At 37.4% G+C, this 25054-nt stretch overlaps 2 pseudogenes; both read left to right on the top strand.

The window, feature by feature from the left end:
* Positions 1 to 4664: 4664 nt before the first annotated feature.
* LOC119523569 lies at positions 4665 to 13750 on the top strand (annotated as a pseudogene).
* Positions 13751 to 22988: 9238 nt separating this feature from the next.
* LOC119523704 lies at positions 22989 to 23478 on the top strand (annotated as a pseudogene).
* The last annotated feature ends 1576 nt before the right edge of the window (positions 23479 to 25054 follow it).

Consider the following 25054-nt stretch of genomic DNA (forward strand, 5'->3'; position numbering starts at 1 on the left):
ATTCTTTATGATGGAGTGATGATTCTTTATATCTTCTATATAAAATTTCCTGATTAGACATATGGTTTTAAAATTTTTTCTCCATTTCTGTTTGTTGTATTTACACTTTTGTTATGGTGTCTGTTGAAGCACAAAATATATTTATTTTGATGATGTCCTGTTTATCAAATTTTCCCTCTGTTTCTCGTATTTTTGGTGTCATACCTAAGAAACAATTGCCAAATACAAGGTCATAGGAAGACCTATGCCCATGCTTTCTTCTAAGTTTTATAGTTTTAGGTCCTTTGTTTAGTTCTGTGATCCATTCTTGTTAATTTTTGCATATGGTGTGAGGTACAGATCCAACATCATTACTTTGCAGGTGGTTGTGCAATTGTTCCAGTGCTATTTGTTGGAAAGACCATTCTTTCCCTATTAATTGTCTTAGCACCCTTATTGCAAATCAGCTGACTGTAAATGTGAGGGCTACACTGTGGACTCTCAATTTTATTCCATTTGACTGTATGTCTGTCTTTATTCCAGTGCCAAGCTGTCTTAATTACTGTAGCTTTGCAGACATGCTGAAATTGGGAAATATTAGTCTGCCAATATTGCTCTTCTTTTTCCAGATTGTTTTGGCTATTCTAGGTTCCTTGAGTTTTCCATAGGAATTTTAGAAATGGGTTGTCAATTTCTACAAAGAAGGCAGATAGGATATTGGTATGGATTTTTTTAATATGTAGATCAATTTGGGGAGTTTTGTCATCTTAGTATTAAATTGTCTAATCCATGAGCATTGGAAGTCTTTCCATTTATTTTGTTCATCTTTAATTTATTTCAAGAACTTTGTAGCTTTTAGAGTATCAATTTTACACTTTTTTTTTAAGTTGACCCCTAAGTATATCATTAATCTTGATACTATTTAAATGTAATTGTTTTCTTAATTTTGATTTTGGTTTGTTCATTGATAGTTTATAGAAATACAATTGATTTTTGCATTTGATCTTGTATCTTACAACTTTCATAAAATCATTTATTAGTAATACTTTTTCAGTGGATTCCTTAGGATTTTCTATATAAGATCATGTCATTTAGCAAATGATATAGTTATTACTTCTTCCTTTCTAATCTGGATGCCTTTATTTCATTTTCTTGCCTAATTGCCCCAGCAAGAACTTCCAGTACAATGTGAATTAAGTGGAATGAATAGATATCCATTTCTGGTTCCTGACCTTAGGGAGAAAACATTCAGTCATTACCATAATGTATAATGTTAGCTGTTTTTTGTCTTGTTTTTTTAGATATATATTCCCTTTCTCAAATTGAAGAAGTTTCTATTACTAGTTTGTTGAGTGCTTTTATCATGAAGTGACGGTGAATTTTCTCAAATGATTTTTCTGCATCAAGATGATTGTGAGGTTTTTGTCCTTTATTCTATTGATATAGTGTACTACATGAATTGAATTTTGGAAATTAAGCCAACTCTCCCTTTCTGGGATAAATGTCACTTGGTCATGTTGTAATATATACACATATATATGTATGTATATGTTTGTATGTATATATATATATATGTCCTTGGATTTCATTTGCTAGTATTTTCTTGTGGATTTTTCATCTATATGCATAAAATATATTGGCTGTAGTTTTCATTTTTTGGAATGTCTTTGTGTGGTTTTGGTTTCAGGGTAATACTGGCCTCATAGAATGAGTTTTGAAATGTTTGCCTGTTTAGTTTTTTAATAACTGTTTTCCAGAGTGACTGCACCATTTTACACACACACCCCTGCACCAAAAATGTATGAGTGATCCACTCTTTCTAGATCCTACCAGCATTGGCTGTTATCATTTTTTATTATTGCCATTCTGATAGGTGTATGGTAATATGTCATTGTGGGTTTTAATTTGCATTTCCCTGATGCCTAATGATGTTGAACATATTTTCATGTGCTTTTTGCCTTTTCAGTGAAATGTGTGTTAAAGTCTTTTCCAATTTTCTAACTGGGTTATTTTACTATTAAGTTTTGACCATTTTCTATATATTCTTGACACTAGTGATTTATGAAATATGTGGTGTGCAAATATTTTCTCTCAGGTTATAGCTGGACTTTTCATCCTTTACACAGAGTGTTTTAATTTTTTTTATTTTTTTTAATTAAATTCAGTTTTATTGAAATACATTCACACACCATACAATCATCCATGGTATACAATCCACTGTCCACAGTATGATAACATAGTTATGCGTTCATCACCACAATCTATCTCTGAACATTTTCCTTACATCAGAAAGAACCAGAACAAGAATAAAAAATAAAAGTGAAAAAAGAACACCCAAATCATCCCCCCCATCCCACCCCATTTGTCCTTTAGTTTTTTTTTTAATTTTCATTTTATTGAGCTATATTCACATACCACACAGTCATACAAAACAAATCATACTTTTGATTGTTTATAGTACCATTACATAGTGGTACATTCATCACCCAAATCAATCCCTGACACCTTCATTAGCACACACACAAAAATAACAAGAATAATAATTAGAGTGAAAAAGAGCAATTGAAATAAAAAAGAACACTGGGTACCTTTGTCTGTTTGTTTCCTTCCCCTATTTTTCTACTCATCCATCCATAAACTAGACAAAGTGGAGTGTGGTCCTTATGGCTTTCCCAATCCCATTGTCACCCCTCATAAGCTACATTTTTATACAACTGTCTTCGAGATTCATGGGTTCTGGATTGTAGTTTGATAGTTTCAGGTATCCACCACCAGTTACCCCAATTCTTTAGAACCTAAAAAGGGTTGTCTAAAGTGTGCATAAAAGTGCCCACCAGAGTGACCTCTCGGCTCCTTTTGGAATGTCTCTGCCACTGAAGCTTATTTCATTTCCTTTCACATCCCCCTTTTGGTCAAGAAGATGTTCTCCATCCCACGATGCTACACAGAGTGTTTTAAAGAGCAAAAGTTTTACATTTTGATGAGCTGCAACTTATCAATTTGTCTTTTTATGGATATATTTTGGTGTCAGTTGTAAAATGTCCTTGCCTAGTCTTATATCATAAAGATTTTCTCTTTCATAAAAGGTTTGCTGGGAGTGGCAATAAACCTATGGCTCAATTTGGGGAGAATTGACATATTTATTCTTTTGAATGTTTGAACACTGTATGTCTTTCCACATATTCAAGTCATCTTTGATTTATTTCACCAGAATTTTATAATTTTCAAAATACAGATCCCATTATCTTTTGTGAAATGTATTTCACTTTTTGATGTAATTGTAAATGTGCTATGATTTTAATTGTAATTTTACACTGTCGTTTTTACTACATAAATATGTGATTGATTTTTGTGTGTTGATCTTGTTACCTATGAATTTGCCAAATTCATTTATTACTTTCAAATTTGTGTGTATGTGTCTGTGTGTGTGTGTGTGTTCATTTGGGTTTTTCTTTGTACACCATCATGTCTTCTGTAAATTTTTCTTCTTTAGCCTGTTGATACGGTCTGTTTCATTGATTGATTTACAAAAATTGAAACTGCTTTGTGTACCTGTAATTCCTCTTGATTGTCACATACTTTTCTTTTTATGCACTGTTGGACTTGATTTATTTAGTCTAATTTGAATGAGGATTTTTGACTTTAAGTTCATGAGAAATATTGATCTGTAATTTGCACTGTCTTTTCCTGGTATTGGCATCAAGGCAAAACTAGTCTCCTAAAATGAATTGGTCCTCTTCTACTTTCTGTATGAGATTGTGTAAAATTGGTATTAATTCTGCTTTAACGTTTGCATGAATTATCAAGTGTAACCATCTGGGCATGGAGATTTCATTTTCTAGAAATTTGTACTTAAGAATTTAATTTTTATTGGTTATTGTGCTCTTCAGATTGTCTATTAAATTTTGATTGAGGTTTTCTAGTTTGTAATTTTTAGTAAATTGGTCCATTTCTTCTAAGTTTCCAAATTTATGAGCCTAAAATTTCATATATTACTCAATTATTATTCTTTAAATATCTGGAGCATCTGTAGTGATATTCAGTTTCATTCCTGATATTGGGAATTTGTTTCTTCTGTCTTTTAATCTTTGTCAGTTTGGCTGGAAATTTATCAATTTCATTGATTGTTTTCAAGAACAACCTTTTTCCATTGAACATTTTCCTATTTTTAATTTCGTTGATTTCTGTTGTAATATTTCTTGATTTTCTTCCTTCTGCTTACTTTGTATTTATTTTGCCCTTATTTTTTGAGTTTCTTCAAGTATGCATTTAGGTTACTGATTTCTTTACTTTACTCTTTTAAAATGTAGGAATTTAGTGATATGAATTTCCCTTTCAGCACTGTTTTATCTGCATTCCAAATATTTTTAATGTTTTATTTTGAAATACTTTTGAATTTATAGAACAGTAAGAAATATATTACAAATTCCATACAGCCCCTTCTCTCAGCAGCTAGGGTGGTGCAAGCATCCCACCAAGTGAGGAGGTGGGACATGACCAGCACTTCCGCTGCTGCGACCACCACTACTGTTCCTGTTCCAGCCATTTCCTGGGCTGAGTGCTCCACAACCCCTGTGTTGCCAGGTGCTTTCACTCTACCTAGCCTCCACCCCAGTCCACCATGACTTTAGCTGCTCCAGGCTTGTTGCCCCAAAGCTGTGATGGTGATGCACTCATTCCAGGAGAAGGCTCAGAAGCTGAATGAACAGCACTAGCTTAGTCTGTCCAAGTTGCTGATGGAGGAGGACAAATTCTGCACTATGAAACCAAAGGTCTTGATGGACTTTCTGAAATATTAGTGTGCTTATTAGCATCAGATGTGCTGGAATACATAGAAATTTTGGGGTTTATATATCCATGGTCAAGTTAGTCAATCTAGACCAATGGACACCAGAACTGATACAGTGCATGCAAGATATGGGAAATAGCCAAATAAGACTACCGTATGAAGTCAGTCTTCCAGAGAACTTTGAAGACCGCAGTGAGATCAAGCTGTGGAATTTTTCATCAGAGATAAATATGAAAAGAAGAAATATTTTGATAAAAGTGCTACAGCTGGGGGGGTGGGGCAAGATGGCAAACTGGTGAGCTGTATGTTTTAGTTACTCCTCCAGGAAAGTAGGTAGAAAGCCAGGAACTGTGTGGACTGGACACCAAAGAGCAATCTGACTTTGGGCATACTTCATACAACACTCGTGAAAACGTGGAACTGCTGAGATCAGCGAAATCTGTAAGTTCTTGCGGCCAGGGGACACGTGACCCTCCCTGCCAGGCTCAATCCCATGGGAGGAGGGGCTGTCAGCTCCAGGAAGGAGAAGGGAGAACTGCAGTGGCAGCCCTTATCAGAAACTCATTCTACTGATCCAAACTCCAACCATAGATAGACTGAGACCAGACACCAGAAAATCTGAGAGCAGCCAGCCCAGCAGAGAGGAGACAGGCACAGAAAAAAACAACACAAAAAACTCCAAAATAAAAGCGGAGGATTTTTGGAGTTCTGGTGAACATAGAAAGGGGAAAGGCAGAGCTCAGGCCCGAGCTCAGGCCCTGAGGCACATATGAAAATCCCAAAGAAAAGCTGATCTCTCTGCCCTGTGGACCTTTCCTTAATGGCCCTGGTTGCTTTCTCTCTTAGCATTTCAATAACCCATTAGATCTCTGAGGACGGCCCTTTTTTTTTTTTTTTTTAATCCTTTTTTCTTTTTCTAAAACAATTACTCTAAGAAGCCCAATACAGAAAGCTTCAAAGACTTGCAATTTGGGCAGGTCAAGTCAAGAGCAGAACCAAGAGAGCCCTGAGACAAAAGGCAATAATCCAGTGGCTGAGAAAATTCACTAAACACCACAACTTCCCAAGAAAATGGGGGTGTCTGCTCACAGCCATCATTCTGGTGGACAGGAAACACTGCTGCCCATTGCCAGCCCCATAGCCCAGAACTGCCCCAGACAACCCAGTGTGATGGAAGGGCTTCAAATAACAGGCACACACCACAAAACTGGGCGTGGACATTAGCCTTCCCAGCAACCTCAGCTGATTGTCCCAGAGTTGGGAAGGTGGAGCAGTGTGAATTAACAAAGCCCCATTCAGCCATCATTTCAGCAGACTGGGAGACTCCCTACACAGCCCAGCAGCCCAGAACTGCCCTGGGGGGATGGCACTCACCTGTGACATAGCACAGTCATCCCTCAACAGAGGACCCGGGGTGCACGGCCCGGAAGAGGGGCACACTTGCAAGTCTCAGGAGCCATACGCCAATACCAAGGACTTGTGGGTCAGTGGCAGAGACAAACTGGCAGGACTGAACTGAAGGATTAGACTATTGCAGAAGCTTTAAAACTCTAGGATCACCAGGGATATTTGATTGTTAGAGCCACCCCCCCCCTTGACTGCCCAGAAACACGCCCCATATACAGGGCAGGCAACACCAACTACACACGCAAGCTTGGTACACCAATTGGACCCCACAAGACTCACTACCCCACTCACCAAAAAGGTTAAGCAGGGGAGAACTGACTTGTGGAGAACAGGTGGCTCGTGGACGCCACCTGCTGGTTAGTTAGAGAAAGTGTACTCCACGAAGCTGTAGATATGATAAATTAGAGATAAGGACTTCAATTGGTCTACAAATCCTAAAAGAACCCTATCAAGTTCAGCAAATGCCACGAGGCCAAAAACAACAGAAAATTATAAAGCATATGAAAAAAAACCAGATGATATGGATAACCCAAGCCCAAGCACCCAAATCAAAAGACCAGAAGAGACACAGCACCTAGAGCAGCTACTCAAAGAACTAAACATGAACAATGATACCATAGTATGGGATACAAAGGAAATCAAGAAGATCCTAGAAGAGAATAAAGAAGACATTACAAGAATAAATAAAAAAATGGATGATCTTATGGAAATTAAAGAAACTGTTGAACAAATTAAAAAGATTCTGGACACTCATAGTACAAGACTAGAGGAAGTTGAACAACGAATCAGTGACCTGGAAGATGACAGAATGGAAAATGAAAGCAAAAAGGAAAGAATGGGGAAAAAAATTGAAAAAATTGAAATGGACCTCAGGGATATGATAGATAATATGAAACGTCCAAATATAAGACTCATTGGTGTCCCAGAAGGGGAAGAAAAGGTCAAGGAAGAGTATTCAAAGAAATTGTTGGGGAAAACTTCCCAAATCTTCTAAACAACATAAATACACAAATCATAAATGCTCAGCGAACCCCAAATAGAATAAATCCAAATAAACCCACTCCGAGACATATACTGATCACACTGTCAAACACAGAAGAGAAGGAGCAAGTTCTGAAAGCAGCAAGAGAAAAGCAATTCACCACATACAAAGGAAACAGCCTAAGACTAAGTAGTGACTACTCAGCAGCCACCATGTAGGTGAGAAGGCAGTGGCACAATATATTTAAAATTCTGAGTGAGAAAAATTTCCAGCCAAGAATACTTTATCCAGCAAAGCTCTCCTTCAAATTTGAGGGAGAGCTTAAATTTTTCACAGAGAAACAAATGCTGAGAGAATTTGCTAACAAGAGACCTGCCCTACTGGAGATACTAAAGGGAGCCCTACAGACAGAGAAACAAAGAAAGGACAGAGAGACTTAGAGAAAGGTTCAGTACTAAAGAGATTCGGTATGGGTACAATAAAGGATATTAATAGACAGAGGGGAAAAATATGACAAACATAAACCAAAGGATAAGATGGCTGATTCAAGAAATGCCTTCATGGTTATAATGTTGAATGTAAAGGGATTAAACTCCCCAATTAAAAGATATAGATTAGCAGAATGGATAAAAAAAAAAGGAACCATCAATATGTTGCATACAAGAGACTCATCTTAGACACAGGGACACAAAGAAACTGAAAGTGAAAGGATGGAAAACAATATTTCATGCAAGCTACAGCCAAAAGAAAGCAGGTGTAGCAATATTAATCTCAGATAAAATAGACTTCAAATGCAGGGGTGTTTTGAGAGACAAAGAAGGCCACTACATACTAATAAAAGGGGCAATTCAGCAAGAAGAAATAACAATCGTAAATGTCTATGCACCCAATCAAGGTGTCACAAAATACATCAGAGAAACACTGGAAAAACTAAAGGAAGCAATTGATGTTTCCACAATAATTGTGGGAGACTTCAACACATTAGTCTCTCCTATAGATAGATCAACCAGACAGAAGACCAATAAGGAAATTGAAAACCTAAACAATCTGATAAATGAATTAGATTTAACAGACATATACAGGACATTACATCCCAAATCACCAGGCTACACATACTTTTCTAGTTCTCATGGAACTTTCTCCAGAATAGATCATATGCTGGGACATAAAACAAGCCTCAATAAATTTAAAGAGATTGAAATTATTCAAAGCACATTCTCTGACCACAATGGAATACAATTAGAAGTCAATAACCATCAGAAACTTACAAAATTCACAAATACCTGGAGGTTAAACAACACACTCCTAAACAATCAGTGGGTTAAAGAAGAAATAGCAAAAGAAATTGCTAAATATATAGAGACGAATGAAAATAAGAACACAACATACCAAAACCTATGGGATGCTGCAAAAGCAGTGCTAAGGGGGAAATTTATAGCACTAAATGCATATGTTAAAAAGGAAGAAAGAGCCAAAATCAAAGAACTAATGGATCAACTGAAGAAGCTAGAAAATAAACAGCAAACCAATTCTAAACCAAGTAGAAGAAAAGAAATAACAAGGATTAAAGCAGAAATAAATGACATGGAGAAAAAAAAATAGAGAGGATAAATATCACCAAAAGTTGGTTCTTTGAGAAGATCAACAAGATTGACAAGCCCCTAGCTAGACTGACAAAATCAAAAAGAGAGAAGACCCATATAAAAATAATGAATGAAAAAGGTGACATAACTGCAGATCCTGAAAAAATTTAAAAAATTATAAGAGGATACTATGAACAACTATATGGCAACAAACTGGATGATGTAGAGGAAATGAACAATTTCCTGGAAACATATGAACAACCTAGACTGACCAGAGAAGAAATAGAAGACCTCAATCATCCCATCACAAGCAAAGAGATCCAATCAGTCATCAAAAATCTTCCCACAAATAAATGCCCAGGGACAGATGGCTTCACAGGGGAATTCTACCAAACTTTTCAGAAAGAACTGACACCAATCTTACTCAAACTCTTTCAAAACCTTGAAGAAAATGGAACACTATCTAACTCATTTTATGAAGCTAACATCAATCTAATACCAAAACCAGGCAAAGATGCTACAAAAAAGGAAAACTACCGGCCAATCTCCCTAATGAATATAGATGCAAAAATCCTCAACAAAATACTTGCAAATAGAATCCAAAGACACATTAAAAAAATCATATACCATGACCAACTGGGGTTCATTCCAGGCATGCAAGGATGGTTCAACATAAGAAAATCAATCAATGTATTACAACACATTAAAAACTCGAAAGGGAAAAATCAATTGATCATCTCAATAGATGCTGAAAAAGCATTTGACAAAATCCAACATCCCTTTTTGATAAAAACACTTCAAAAGTTAGGAATTGAAGGAAACTTCCTCAACATGATAAAGAGCATATATGAAAAACCCACAGCCAGCATAGTACTCAATGGTGAGAGACTGAAAGCCTTCCCTCTAAGATCAGGAACAAGACAAGGATGCCCGCTGTCACCACTGTTATTCAACATTGTGCTGGAAGTGCTAGCCAGGGCAATCCGGCAAGACAAAGAAATAAAAGGCATCCAAATTGGAAAAGAAAAAGTAAAACTGTCATTGTTTGCAGATGATATGATCTTATATCTAGAAAACCCTGAGAAATCGATGATACAGCTACTAGAGCTAATAAACAAATTTAGCAAAGTAGCGGGATACAAGATTAGTGCACATAAGTCTGTAATGTTTCTATATGCTAGAAATGAACAAACTGAAGTGACACTCAAGAAAAAGATACCATTTTCAATAGCAACTAAAAGAATCAAGTACCTAGGAATAAACTTAACCAAAGATGTAAAAGACCTATACAAAGAAAACTACATAACTCTACTAAAAGAAATAGAAGGGGACCTTAAAAGATGGAAAAAATATTCCATGTTCATGGATAGGAAGGCTAAATGTCATTAAGATGTCAATTCTACCCAAACTCATCTACAGATTCAATGCAATCCCAATCAAAATTCCAACAACCTACTTTGCAGACTTGGAAAAGCTAGTTATCAAATTTATTTGGAAAGGGAAGATGCCTCGAATTGCTAAAGACACTCTAAAAACGAAAAACGAAGTGGGAGGACTTACACTCCCTGACTTTGAAGCTTATTATAAAGCCACAGTTGCCAACACAGCATGGTACTGGCACAAAGATAGACATATAGATCAATGGAATTGAATTGAGAATTCAGAGATAGACCCTCAGATCTATGGCCGACTGATCTTTGATAAGGCCCCCAAAGTCACTGAACTGATTCATAGTGGTCTTTTCAAAAAATGGGGCTGGGAGAGTTGGATATCCATATCGAAAAGAATGAAAGAGGACCCCTACCTCACCCCGTACACAAAAATTAACTCAAAATGGACCAAAGACCTCAATATAAAAGAAAGTACCATAAAACTCCTAGAAGATAATGTAGGAAAACATCTTCAAGAACTTGTACTAGGCGGCCACTTCCTAGACTTTACACCCAAAGCACAAGCAACAAAAGAGAAAATAGATAAATGGGAACTCCTCAAGCTTAGAAGTTTCTGCACCTCAAAGGAATTTCTCGGAAAGGTAAAGAGGCAGCCAACTCAATGGCAAAAATTTTTGGAAACCATGTATCTGACAAAAGACTGATATCTTGCATATATAAAGAAATCCTACAACTCAATGACAATAGTACAGACAGCCCAATTATAAAATGGGCAAAAGATATGAAAAGACAGTTCTCTGAAGTGGAAATACAAATGGCCAAGAAACACATGAAAAATTGTTCAGCTTCACTAGCTATTAGAGAGATGAAAATTAAGACCAAAATGAGATACCATCTAACACCGATTAGAATGGCTGCCATTACACAAACAGGAAACTACAAATGCTGGATGGGATGTGGAGAAATTGGAATTCTTATTCATTCTTGGCGGGACTGTATAATGGTTCAGCCACTCTGGAAGTCAGTCTGGCAGTTCCTTAGAAAACTAGATATAGAGCTACCATTCGATCCAGCGATTGCACTTCTCAGTATATACCCGGAAGATCGGAAAGCAGTGACACGAACAGATATCTGCACGCCAATGTTCATAGCAGCATTATTCACAATTGCCAAGAGATGGAAACAACCCAAATGTCCTTCAACAGATGAGTGGATAAATAAAATGTGGTATATACACACGATGGAATACGACACGGCAGTAAGAAGGAATGATCTCGTGAAACATATGACATCATGGATGAACCTTGAAGACATAATGCTGAGCGAAATAAGCCAGGCACAAAAAGAGAGATATTATATGTTATAACTAATGTGAACTTTGAAAAATGTAAAACAAATGGTTTATAATGTAGAATGTAGGGGAACTAGCAATAGAGAGCAATTAAGGAAGCGGGAACAATAATCCAAGAAGAACAGATAAGCTATTTAACGTTCTGGGGATGCCCAGGAATGACTATGTTCTGTTAATTTCTGATGGATATAGTAGGAGCAAGTGCACAGAAATGTTGCTATATTAGGTAAGTTTCTTGGGGTAAAGTAGGAAAATGTTGGAAGTTAAGCAGTTATCTTAGGTTAGTTGTCTTTTTCTTACTCCCTTGTTATGGTCTCTTTGAAATGTTCTTTTATTGTATGTTTGTTTTCTTTTTAACTTTTTTTTCATACAGTTGATTTAAAAATGAAGGGAAAGTTAAAAAAAAAAACAAGAAAAAAAAAGATGTAGTGCCCCCTTGAGGAGCCTGTGGAGAATGCAGGGGTATTCACCTACCCCACCTCCATGGTTGCTAACATGACCACAGACATAGGGGACTGGTGGTTTGATGGGTTGAGCCCTCTAACACAGGTTTTGCCCTTGGGAAGACGGTTGCTGCAAAGGAGAGGCTAGGCCTCCCTGTGGTTGTGCCTAGGAGCCTCCTCCCGGGTGTCTCGTTGTTGCTCGGATGCAGCCCCCTCTCTCTAGCTAGGACAACTTGAAGGGTGGGATCGCTGCCCTCACCCCTACGTGGGATCAGACACCCGGGGGGGTGGGTCTCCCTGGCGGCATGGAATGTGACTCCCGAGGAGGAATGTAGACCTGGCATCATGGGACGGAGAGCGTCTTCTTGACCGGGAGAGGGATGTGAAGGGAAATGAAGTAGGCTTCAGTGGCAGAGAGATTCCAAAAGGAGCTGAGAGGTCACTCTGGTGGGCACTCTTATGCACACTTTAGACAACCCTTTTTGGATTCTGGAGAATTGGGGTGGCTGGTGGTGGATACCTGAGACTATCAAACTGTGACCCAGAGCCTGTGAGTCTTGAAGACAGTTGTATAAAAATGTAGCTTATGAGGGGTGACAATGGGATTGGGAAAGCCATAAGGACCACACTCCACTTTGTCTAGTTTATGGATGGATGAGTAGAAAAATAGGGGAAGGAAACAAACAGACAAAGGTACCCAGTGTTCTTTTTTACTTCAATTGCTCTTTTTCACTCTAATTATTATTCTTGTTATTTTTGTGTGTGTGCTAATGAAGGTGTCAGGGATTGATTTGGGTGATGAATGTACCACTATGTAATAGTACTGTAAACAATCAAAAGTACGATTTGTTTTGTATGACTGCGTGGTATGTGAATATATCTCAATAAAATGAAGATTTAAAAAAAAAGTGCTACAGCTATTACTAATAAAGAAAGGGGAAAAAGGAAGAGAAAAAAGGAGCCAGAAAATTCTTCAAAACCTCCTACAACTGAAAAGGTGCAGGAGAAAGAAGACTAGAAATTGGAGTTTTAAAAATGTGTCAGTCCTGAAAAGTATCCTGAACCCACTGTTGATCTTTTAAGACTTAATGGTCTTCCTGAGGCTGCAGTGAGAAATAGGAACACGATCATGATTCTAGCCTTGAAGAATGATTGGGGCATCTCTGGACCGGTAGATTCTAAACCCTTATCTACAACTGTCATGCCCACAGCTCAGGAGAAGACCACTGTACTAGCAGCTACCAACCTTTCTACAGTTACACCTGGGGATCTGGATCTGTTCACTGAGAAAATTATAAAGTCAACAAAATCAGTAGAGAAACAAATCTCCAGACTCCATCTCATCTCTGTATGGTATAAGAAACATTCAGCACCAGAATGCTCTTGTGTTTATGGTGCCCACAAATATACCATTTACCTCACAAGCACCAGCTGCATTTCAAGGTTTTCCATTGATGGATTTGCCTGTACCTGCAGCTCCTGGCCATATGGGAAATATGATGGGACAGAGTGCAAGCATGATGGTAGGCATAGCCCATGCCCAATGGGTTTATGGGAAGCACACGAACTGATGTGATGCCACTTCCTCAAAATTTTGTTGGGCCTTGAGGAGGAATGGTGGTATAGGTAGGTGCACCCTAAGTAAGTTTTATGTGCCACAAGCTCATCAGCCCCAATGGAGCCTTTGTAGAAGAATCAGCCAATGACTGGCATGGATATCAATAGTGCAAACTCTGTCTTGGGTTTTGACCAGCCTCCCAGCACAACAGCAAGATGGTCTGGAAGTTCATCAGGTCAGACTCTCTGCATACAACTGAGGAAATGAAAACTGCAATACAAATTTCATCCAGAACTACCACCTGGCATTGCTTGCTAAAACACATCTAGTTCCCCTGTTTATTCATGTACAAGTTTTTGCTCTTTTCCCCCATTCATTCATATTAAGAATTATCTGACAGGCTGTGTTTGTCTGTACTGATTAAATTTGATGTGAAAAAGTAGGTTGAGAAACCAATTTATGTGAAGGGCTGCTTTGATCATATTTCCCATGATTTTGTAAACCACATTCCTTGAGGAGCTGCCCAGGCAACCTGCATAATCAATTTTAATTAGAATAAAATCATAACCCTAATGTTTGCATGTTAGTAATACCTTTAACAGTATTAACCCCACCCCCACATTAGCCAGTAATCTTGTACAAAGGCACTGTATGATCATATGTTTAATCATATAGATAGAATATAAATGCATCAGTGAGCACTGTTTTCTGGTGTATCACAATTCTGTTATTTCATCATTCACTTCACTGTGCTTTTATTATGATGTGCTTATAGGGAACATGTTTAGTGAAAGGAAGGTAAACTACAAAATTTAGTTTAATGAATGTTTAAAGAATTCAAATTTTATGTACCTCCCTGTTAATTTGGAGCTCTACTTATGTACATAGTGCTAACATGAAGACCTTTCTCTACACTATATGCAAACAGGGTAACTACAACAAAGCCAAATTCAATTTTGATGGTATATCCAGGTTTATGACAGTAATTGTGCTTACATTTTATGGTCTAGCATTGAAAAACTATTATTTCCTTATATTAAACAGATAAATCCATTAAAATACTCCATATGGAGAACTCTAACAAACCTGTATTGCACAGGTACCTATATCCACCAATTTAAAAATTTTGCCATGTTTGACACACCATTTCATTTATTTATCCATCTGTCTCTCTGTCTATCTAGCTATTTATTTATTAATGCATTTTCTGAACACGTGGGTGTAGGTTGTATACAACATGCTCCTTGAACACTTAATACTGTCATGTACACTTCCTAAGAACAAGGATAGTTACTCATGTAACTATCTTAAGTGCAGTAATGAAATTCAAGAAATTTAACATTGGTATAAAACTTAGAGTCTAAATTCCAATCAAGGATAGTTACTCATGTAACTATCTAAAGTGCAGTGATGAAGTTCAAGAAATTTAGCATTAATTTAAAATGTATAGTCTAAATTCCAATATTCATATATGTCCCAATAATGTTCTTTGGAGACTTTTCTCCTCCCTTGTTGGATCCCATCCAGAATCATATATTGCGTTTAATTGTCATTGTTTCTTCAATTACTCTTTCTTCTTCTTTTTTTTTAATTCTGGGAATATATATACAACATAAACTTCCACATCTTAACACTCACAAGCATATCATTCTGTGGGATTAATCACTTCCAAAATGTTGCTATGCCTTCACCACTTTCCATTACAAAAACATTCCCACCTCCCCAAACAGGAACTCTACCCACATTATGCATTAACTCTCCATTCCCCCTGCTCTGGCAACCATACTGTACTCTGTCTCTATGATATTACATATAATTCAATATTTTTCTTTGTAATTACAAAGGGACTTAAATTCACCATCTTAAATCTATAAAAATCTCTTTAGCTTTCAGCTTTTATACCAACTTAACTTTAATTGTGTACCCAAATGTTGTTCCTAAAACCCTCAATCTCCCCAGCTTTATGTAATTCTTGTCACAAATTACATGTTTATACATTATAAGCTTAAAACCACTGATTTATTATTACATTTTATGCATTTGCCTTCTAGATCCTGCAGGAAGTAAAAAGTGGGGTTATAATACAATATAGAATAGTAAAGACATTTATATATTTACCCATGACATTACCTTTAGTGGACAAATTTGCATTTTCATGTGTCTTTGAACTATTGTCTATTGTCTTTTCCTTTTAAGCTGCAGAACTCTCTTTAGATCTCTCTTAGGACAGGTCTAGTGGTGACAAGCTTCCTCAGCTTTTGTTTATCTGGTCATGTTTTAATCTTTCCCTTATTCTTGAAAGGCAGTCTCAGTAGATATAATATTCTTGATTGGAAATTTTTTGTGTTTTCAGCTCCTTAAAATGTTATCCCAGAGGAGAAGATGGTGGTATAGGGAATTCTAGGATTCAGACCATCCTCAAGGTTGTCTAGCAAATAGCCATTAACTGCCTGAAACAACTGTTTGTGGGGGCTCTGGAGACCAGACTCACATCATACACCAGCCATGAATTAGTGGAAGAATGAGACTGATAAATTGTAGTGAAGAGCTGTAAGCAAATCCTTCCACAGTGTGGAGGCTGGTGACCATCTCCCATGGGCATGGCAGGCTGTCTCAGGAGTCACTTTGTGGAGGGAAATAGGAACAATCTCTCCTTGGATCAGGAAAAGGGGATTCAGCCAGGCAGCAGTTGTGGCTTTTGATTAATGAATACAGATTGTTGTATACCAGCTCCAAGCACAGATACATTTACAATGCACCCAAGAAAGAACCCAGAGCATTCTGTCTCAGCCCACCCCCAGCAGCAGAGGAAGCAGGATGGATGGAAAGTCACAGTGGCTTCAGGGAAGTGGTTGACCTCAATTTGCTGAAAGATAGCTCTGCCTCAAGAAAAGGGGCATACAGAGGCAAGCACTGACTCTGGCCCTTGATTGGAGACCCCAGGCTGCTGGACTCCAGCTCTGAAAACAGCTACATTTATTTAAGCAGCCCATTAAAGAAAACAGTTGGTAGTCTCCACAGGTAGGGGTGGAAGCAGGGTTGACTGAGAAGCACAGTAACCCCTCAGACTGTGCAGACAGTTCACTGAAGGGCAGCTCTTCCCCAAGAAGAGGGGAACCATGGCCCAGCACAAGCCATGGCCGTTATTTTGAGAGTTGAGGCCCCAGGAGATGGAAAAATACCAAGTTTCAAATACCTCTGTCTCAAATGGCCCCCAGCAGGGAGGAATTCACTGAGAATTAAAGCAAAGTACCACTTTAGATATGTGGGGAGTGAGCAGCTAGCTGAAGAATAGGAAGGTTGAGAAAAGCAGAATTAGGAGACTTCACAGAAAGATTGGTGCCCTGCTGGATCTTTTCTCAAGGGAAACATGGCACTTATCTACATCCCCTTCCTGAGTACCAGTCCTGTCTTCTCTGGGGAAAACTGACTTGAATAAGTACTCTCTGGGGGAACCAACTTCAGAATCAGCCCCCCCCCCCCCCAGTAAAAGTTGCTAGATATAATAAAAGGAGCAGTAAAAATATACAGAGGCAAATCAGAAAGAAAGAGAACAGATCAACATTCCCTGAGGAGGAGGGAAAACTGTTTCCTGAGGGGGGGGGAGGGAAACAACTGCACAAATAGGGAAATCTAAAAAATCATTCCATATACTCAGATAAAGAATCAGATAAATAAGTGCTGAAAAAATTCTGATCAGTTAAACACAAGCTATGTTAGAGATCTAGAGTAAGTTGAAACAAATGTCTAAGAAGAGTTAATAGCACAAAGCCAATCAGCAAGTAAACCCTAGGCAAGAGAGAGAAAATTACCTCCAGAATAAACTAACCAGGAAAATCAGATGCCAAGACAACAGCAAAAACTCACATCATACTAATAAATGTGAAAATATGTCCCAGTCAAAGGAGCAAACTAAAACTTCAGACAAGATACAGGAGCTGAAACAACTAACTGAGGATAGTCAAACACATCTTCTATATGAATTCAATGAGGTAAAGGAAAATAAGACAAAGGGATGAAGGATATAAAGAAGACAATGGGTAAGCACAAAAAGAACTCAGAAGCATAAAAAATACAATAGTACTTATTGGAATGAAAGATACAATAGAAGAGATAAAAAATATAATAGAGACACACAACAGCAGATTTGAAGAGACAGAAGAAAGAATTAGTAAACTAGAAAACTTAAACAAGAAGAACAGGTAGAGAAAAAAAAATGGAAAAATTTGACCAGGATTTTAGGTAATTGAATGACAGCATGAAGTACACAAATATATGTGTCATGGTGGTCCCAGAAGGAGAAGAGAGGGGAAAGGGGCAGAAAGAATAATTGAGGAAATAACAGCCTAAAAACTACGAACTATTATGAAAGATATCAAATTATAGGTACAAGCAGTGTAATGTACCCCAAACAGAATAGTTCCAAATAGACCTTCTTCAAGACACTCAATAATCAGATTATCAAATGCCAAATACAAAGAGAGAATTCTGAGATCAGCAACAGAAAAGCAATCTATCACATACAAGGGATGCTCAATAAGATTTAATGTGGATTTCTCAGCAGAAACCATGGAGGTTAGAAGTCAGTGGTATGATATATTTAAGGTACTGAAAGAGAAAAAAAGTGCCAATGAAGAATTCTATATCTAGCTAAACTTTCCTTCAAAAATGATAGAGAGTTTATAATATTTATGGATAAACAGACATTGAGAGAGCTCATGAACAGGAGACTTGCTCGACAAGAAATACTAAAGGAATTGCTTCAGGCTGAAAAGAAAAGACTGAAGAAAGATGTCTCATGGAGAGTGTATGTCAAACAGTAGGTCATTTAAGAAAAATATCAGTAAATACCTTGAAGCAAGTGAAAATGAGAGCACAACATATTAAATCTTATGGAATGTAGCAAAGGCAGAGATGAGAAGGAAATTTATTCCCATAAATTCCTATATTAAAAAAGGAAATAAAGCTAAAATTGAAGACTTAATAGCAAACCTAGAAGGAACTAGAAAAACAAGAACAAACTAACCTCAAAGTGAACAGAAGGAAAGAAATAGTGAAGATTAGAGCAGAAATAAAAGAAATTGAGAACAACAAAACAATAAAAGAAATCAACAAAACCAGAAGTTGATTCTTTGAGGAAAACAATAAAATTGATGGACCCTTAGCTAGACTGACAAGAATAAAGGAGGGAAGAAGAAAATAAATAAAATAAAATCAGAAATGGAACTGTATACCAACAAATCAGACAACCTAGATGAAATGGACAACTTCCTAGAAACACTCAAACAACTTACACTGACTCTATAAGAAATAGGAGACCTTAAAAAACCAATCACAACTAAAGTTATTGAATCAGTCATCAAAAACCTCCCTAGAGGGGGTGACATCATCAATGTGGTAATGTAAACAGCTGCTGAAAATTACTCCCCAGATGTTCAGAAAAGAGGGGGATAACCCTGACTTATTCAGAACTCTGGAGGAAGGTATTGACAGGAGAAGGACTCTAGAGATGTGGAATTGAAGAAGAAGAGTGATATTACATAGGAGAGCCTGTTCTGTGCTGGCAGGTCCTCTAACCTCTCCATCACTTGGTCTTTCACAGCATGGAAGGAATGTAGAACCAGCAGCTAGGATTCCTCTCATCTCCCACTAGGGACAAAGAATAAAAAAATCACTCACAGCAGTGAGACAGATCCCCATAGTTTGAAGTTCAGGGGGATAGTGGAGGACATTTCAGGGCACAGATCAGTGAGGAACAAAGAGTCTGAGAAAAGGTGGGCAGAGACTGTTTCTAGCCTTGGGTCTGAAAGCCTGTCCCCCACCCTTGAGGGACATAGTAGCTGGCAGCCAGATACTTGCCTGTGTGATAGATAAAAACTCTTGCAGCTGAAGGGGCCCTTGTCACAGAGAGAGTGGAAGACACAGCCCCACATTGAGTCAGAATTTACTCAGCAAACTGAGGGCACAGGAAAACCAAAAATTCAGCACTGCCCAGTGAGATGGGCATGCCAGTAGGGAATTCAGCCCCACCCAACCAAACTCAGCTGGGCTCCAAGGGATAATTATACCCCACCCTGCCAGATACAAGTGGGCTCTAAGAAGTAATTCAGCCCCACTAAGAAAGACTCAACTAGGCTGTGAGAGATAATTCAGCTCCACCCAGCCAGACTCAACCAGGCTACAACAAATAATCCAGCCCCATAAAGACAGACTCAGCTGCACTCCAAGAGGTGATTCAGTCTCACCTGGTCAGACATGTCTTCAGATCCAGAAGGTAAACACCTTCTGAAGACAAATAAGTCACTGAGTGCACCATATGCTGGGCAGACTGGGAAGTGCAAGGGAATATTAGGACTCCTCAGAACTTATCCATACCTTATCCAAGGCCCAGTGAAGCTGGTCTACAACCCCCTTCACAGTAAATTGGCCCAGATCAAGTTGAGAAATATGGATGACCCAATAGTTAAACAGTTCTGTAAATCAAAACAAGGGCTTGCTAGCCACTGAAAAACAGCACACCATTCAGTGCCAGCAGAATTGTTTTTCCCACACACAGAGAAAGTGCTGTGGTGCCCAGTACCTACTGCCCAGAGGCAGGCTGTTGTGAGCACCTGGTTATAGGGGTAGACTGAGGGGCAGAGCTAATCTGACAACTGGCTGGTGAGAGAGAGAGAGATGCAGGGCAACAACCAGAATAACAAGAGCTGAAAAATTCTGATCACTTAAACAAAAGCTATATTATACGTCTAGAATGAGTTGAACTGAACATAGAAAACAGATAGAGAACAAAGCCAGCCAACCAATAAACTAGACAACTTAGATAAAATGGACAATTTCCTATAATTATAAAAGCATGAGCAATGAACATTGAAATAGACGACCTCAACAAACCAATCACAATTAGAAAACTCAAAAGTAAAAGAGTGAAAGCAACCACTAGAATAAACTAATCAAGGAAACCTGATTACTAGACACTAATAAAAAGTACAAGTCACACTAGGAAAAACAAATATATGGCCCAATCAAAGGGACAAACTAATACTTCATATGAGATACAGGAGATGAAATAACTAATTAAATATAGTCAAACAAACCTGCTAAATCAATTCAAAAATCAAATTAATGAGTTGGGGGAAGATATGACAAAAGATGAAGGATATAAAGAAGACAATTCAAAAACATAAGGAAGAACTTGAAAGTTTGAACAAATGGCAGGACGCATGTAAAGGAAACGTACAGTAGAAGAGACTTACAATACCAGATTTGAAGAGGCAGAAAGAAGGATTAGTAAACTAGAGGACAGGACATTTGAAATCCTATGCACAAAGAAACAGGGAAGAGTATGAAAAAACGTGAGCAGTGTCTCAGTGAATTGAATGGCAACATGAAGTGCATGATTATATGTGTCATGGGTGTTCCAGAAAGAGAAGAGAAGGGAAAGGGGGCAGAAAAAATAATGGAGGAAATAATCACTGCAAATAGCTTATCACTTGTGAAAGACATAAAATTACATATCCAAGAAGCACAGCACACCCCAAACAGAATAGACCTGAATAGACCTATTCCAATACACATACTAATCAGATTGTCAGATGTCAAAAACAGAGAGAGAATTCTGAAAGCAGCAAGAGAGAAACTAGTCATCACATACAATACAAACTTGATAAGACCACATGTGTAATTCTCAGCAGAAACCATGGAGGTGAGAAGGCAATGATATGATATATTTAAGATACTGAAAGAGAACAACTGCCAAACAAGAATGTGGCAAAACTGCTCTTCAAAACTGAGGGGGAGTTTAAAATATTTTCAGAGATATAGTCTCCAAGAGATTTTGTGAACAAGAGACATACTTTACAATAAATACTAAAGAGAGTGCTACAGGCTGATAGGAAAAAACGAGAGAGAGGTTTGGGTAATAATAAATGAAGATTATCAAGAAGGGTAAAAGGAAGGGGAGGAAAAAAGTAAGATATGACATATAAAATCCAAAATTGTAGAAGAAAGTACTGCCTTTACAGTAATAACAGTAAATGTTAATGGGTTTAAATCCACAATAAAAAGGCAAAAATGTCAAAATGGATTTAAAAACAGGACCCATCTGTATACTGCCTCTCTGAGACTCACTTTAGGCACAAGGAAAATAATAGGTTGAAAGTGAAAATTTGGAACAAGATATTACAATATTTCATGCAAACAATAACCAGAAAAGTGCAGGGGTAGCTATACTAATATCAGACAAATTAGACTTCATGTGTAAAACAATTAAAAGAGACAAGGAAACTATGGATTAAAAAAGGGACAATTCATAAACAAGACATATCAATCAAAAATGTTTAGGTGCTGAACCAAAGCTTCCCTAAATACATGAGGCACACACTGACAACACTGAAGGGAGATGTAAACTCATCTACAGCAATCGTTGGAGACTTCAGTATACTGGTCTCATCAATGTATAGAACACTTGGACAGAGGAGCACTAAGGAAATGAGATGTTGAATAGTATGATAAATGAACTAGACTTATATATTTATAGAACACCACAATCCACTACAGCAGGATACATATTTTTGCAATGTACTCATGGAACATTCTCCATGATAGGCAACATTTTGGGTCACAAAGCAGCTCTCAATAAATTTAAAAAAGATTGAAATTGTACAAAACACTTTCTCAGATCATAATGAAATGAAGCTGGAAATCAATCAATAACAGGTGGAAGGCCAGAAAATTCAGAAATATACAGAAGCTGACAAACACACTCTTATATCACCAGTAGGTCAAGGAAGAAATTACAAGATAAATTATTAAATATCTCAGGCAAATGACATAGAAAACACATATCAAAACTATGGGATGCAGCAAAGGTGGTGCTGACAGGGAAATTTATTGCTTTAAATACCTATAATAAAAACAAAGAAAGAACACAAATCAAGGAATTTACAGTTCACCTGAAGGAATGAGAGAAAGAACAGCAAAGCAACCCCAAAACAAAGAGATGGAAAGAAATAACAAAATTAGAGCAGAAATAAATGAAATTGAGAACAGGAAAAGTATAGAAAGAAGCAACAAAACTAGAAGCTGGTTCTTTGATAAACAAAAAAATCAATGGACCCTTAGCTAGGCTGATAAAAAAAAGAGCAAGAATGCAAATAAATATCAGAAATGGGAAAGGGGACATAACAAGAGACCCAGTGGAAATAATGGTGATAATGGGAGTATACTATGAGCAGGTATATTTTAATAAACTAGAGAACTTAGATAAAATGGGCAACTTCTTATAAAAGAATGAACAAAATTGACCTGAAAAGAAACAGAAGACCTCAACAAACCAATCATAATTAAACAGATTGAGTCAGTCATCAAAAAGCTCCCAAAGCTCTATAAAGGTGATTGCCATGCTGCACCACCCTAGTGATCTGGTTCTCCACCTTTTCCTTCTTATTGTGCTGATTCCACCTTGCTCTTGTCAGCCTCTGGCCCAGTCTCCTTGAGATGAAACACCATGCCTTCAATTAAGCTGCAGAGTTCTGATGGAAAGATATCTGAGGTTGATGTGGAAATTTCCAAACAATCTGTGACTATAAAGACCATGTTAGAAGATTTGAGAATGGATGATGAAGGAGATCATGACCCAGTTCCTCTACCAAATGTTAATGCAGCCATATTAAAAAAGATCATTCAGTGGTGCACCCACCACAAAGATGACCCTCCTCCTCCTAAGGATGATGAGAACAAAGAAAAGCAAATAGATGATATCCCTGACTGGGACCAAGGAATTCCTGAAAGTTGACCAGGGAACACTTTTTGAACTTATTCTGGCTGCAAACTACTTAGACATCAAGGGTTTGCTTGATGTTACATGCAAGACTGTTGCCAATATGATCAAGGGGAAAATTGAGGAGATTCACAAGACCTTCAATATCAAAAATGACTTTACTGAAAAGGAGGAAGCCCAGGTATGCAAGGAGAACCAGTGGTGTGAAGAGAAGTGAAGCATTGTGCCTGACACTGTAACACTGTAAGTATTGTTCCAAATATTAGTTGCACTGCTCTATTATAATTGTTACTATTAGACAAGCAGTAGACAAATGCAGCAAGAAATTAATTGTATTAGCAGAATATTGTCCTCATTGCATGTGTAGTTTGGGCACAGATTCCAAACCTATGGCTAGGTTTCTTCTAATATGATCAAAAAATTTCTTTTTTCTTTGCTCTGAATAAAACTGAACTATTGGGTTCTCTATAAAACGTGGCATTTGGGGCTTTCTCTCTTTTTGTAATTTCTGCCTAGTTTACTGTTCAGTTAACTTCAGTTTATTGACCTTTTAAAAGTTGGCATTGTAATGAAAACAACTTGGAAAAAGTTTTCTGAAATAGAATTAACAAAGTATTACCTTTATTCATGAGTTGAGAACTGGAAAAAAGTTATTTAAGGTAAATGTTCTGAGTGGGATTATTAGAATGGCTTCCAGATCCCTAGAGTCAAGGAGTATTGCCAGCATTGATTATACTGTAAAGGGGACTCCCTTAATTGGATCTGAGGACTTGTGTTTGTATTTTTAATCCTCTCAGTTTTGACTGTGTTGGCTAGAAATTCAGTTACTAACCAGTTTGTATTTTGGGGGAGAAATGCAACTAGGCAGTTTGCAGTTTTTCAATTGAAAAAGACAACCCATGTGGTATGTCATTGTTTTATAAACATTATTCCCATATGGAGAAAACTATTCACACTACATGCATGAAAAAATAATTTAACCTTTAACATTAAAATGTGTGGCAAACCTGGAAAGCATCCATCACATATGCAAAATACTTTAAATAAAAAGTAAGTTACATTAAAAAAGCTCCCAAAAAGGAAAAGTCCACCACCAGATGTCTTCACATGTGAATTTTACCAAACATTCCAGAAAAAAAATTAGTACCAATCGTGCTCAAATTCCTCAAAAAAAAATTGAAGAGGAGGGGAGGCTGCCTAACTTATTCTATGAAGCAGACATCACCCTAATTCCAATGCTAGATAAAGATACTACAAGATAAGGAAATTATAGGCCAATCACTTTAATGAATACAGATGCAAAAATCTTCAAAAAAATTCTCATAAATTGAATCCAGGAGCACATGTCCAAGTGGGGTTTATTCTAGTTATTCAAGGTTGGTTCAACACAAGAAAATCAATTAATGTAATACACCACATAAATAAATCATAGCAGAAAAAACACATGATCATCTTGATTGATGCAGAAAAGACATTTGACAAAATTCCACATCCTTTCTTGATAAAAGCACTTAAAAGGAGAGGAATAGAAGGGACCTTCCTCAATATGATAAAGGCAATTTATGAAAAACCTACAGCTAACATCAAACTCAATGTTTGAAAGACTGAGAGCTTTCCCTCTAAGATCAGAAACAAGACAAGGATGCCTACTGTAACCATTGCTATTCAACATTACACTGGGAGTCCTAGCTAGAGCAATTAGGTAAGAAAAGGAAATAAAAGGAATACAAATTGGAAAGGAAGAAATAAAACTTTCATTCTTTGCAGATGATATGATCCTATATGCAGAAAAT

The sequence above is a fragment of the Choloepus didactylus genome, chromosome X (genome assembly GCF_015220235.1).
Source record: "Choloepus didactylus isolate mChoDid1 chromosome X, mChoDid1.pri, whole genome shotgun sequence".
NCBI classification, from domain to species: domain Eukaryota; kingdom Metazoa; phylum Chordata; class Mammalia; order Pilosa; family Megalonychidae; genus Choloepus; species Choloepus didactylus.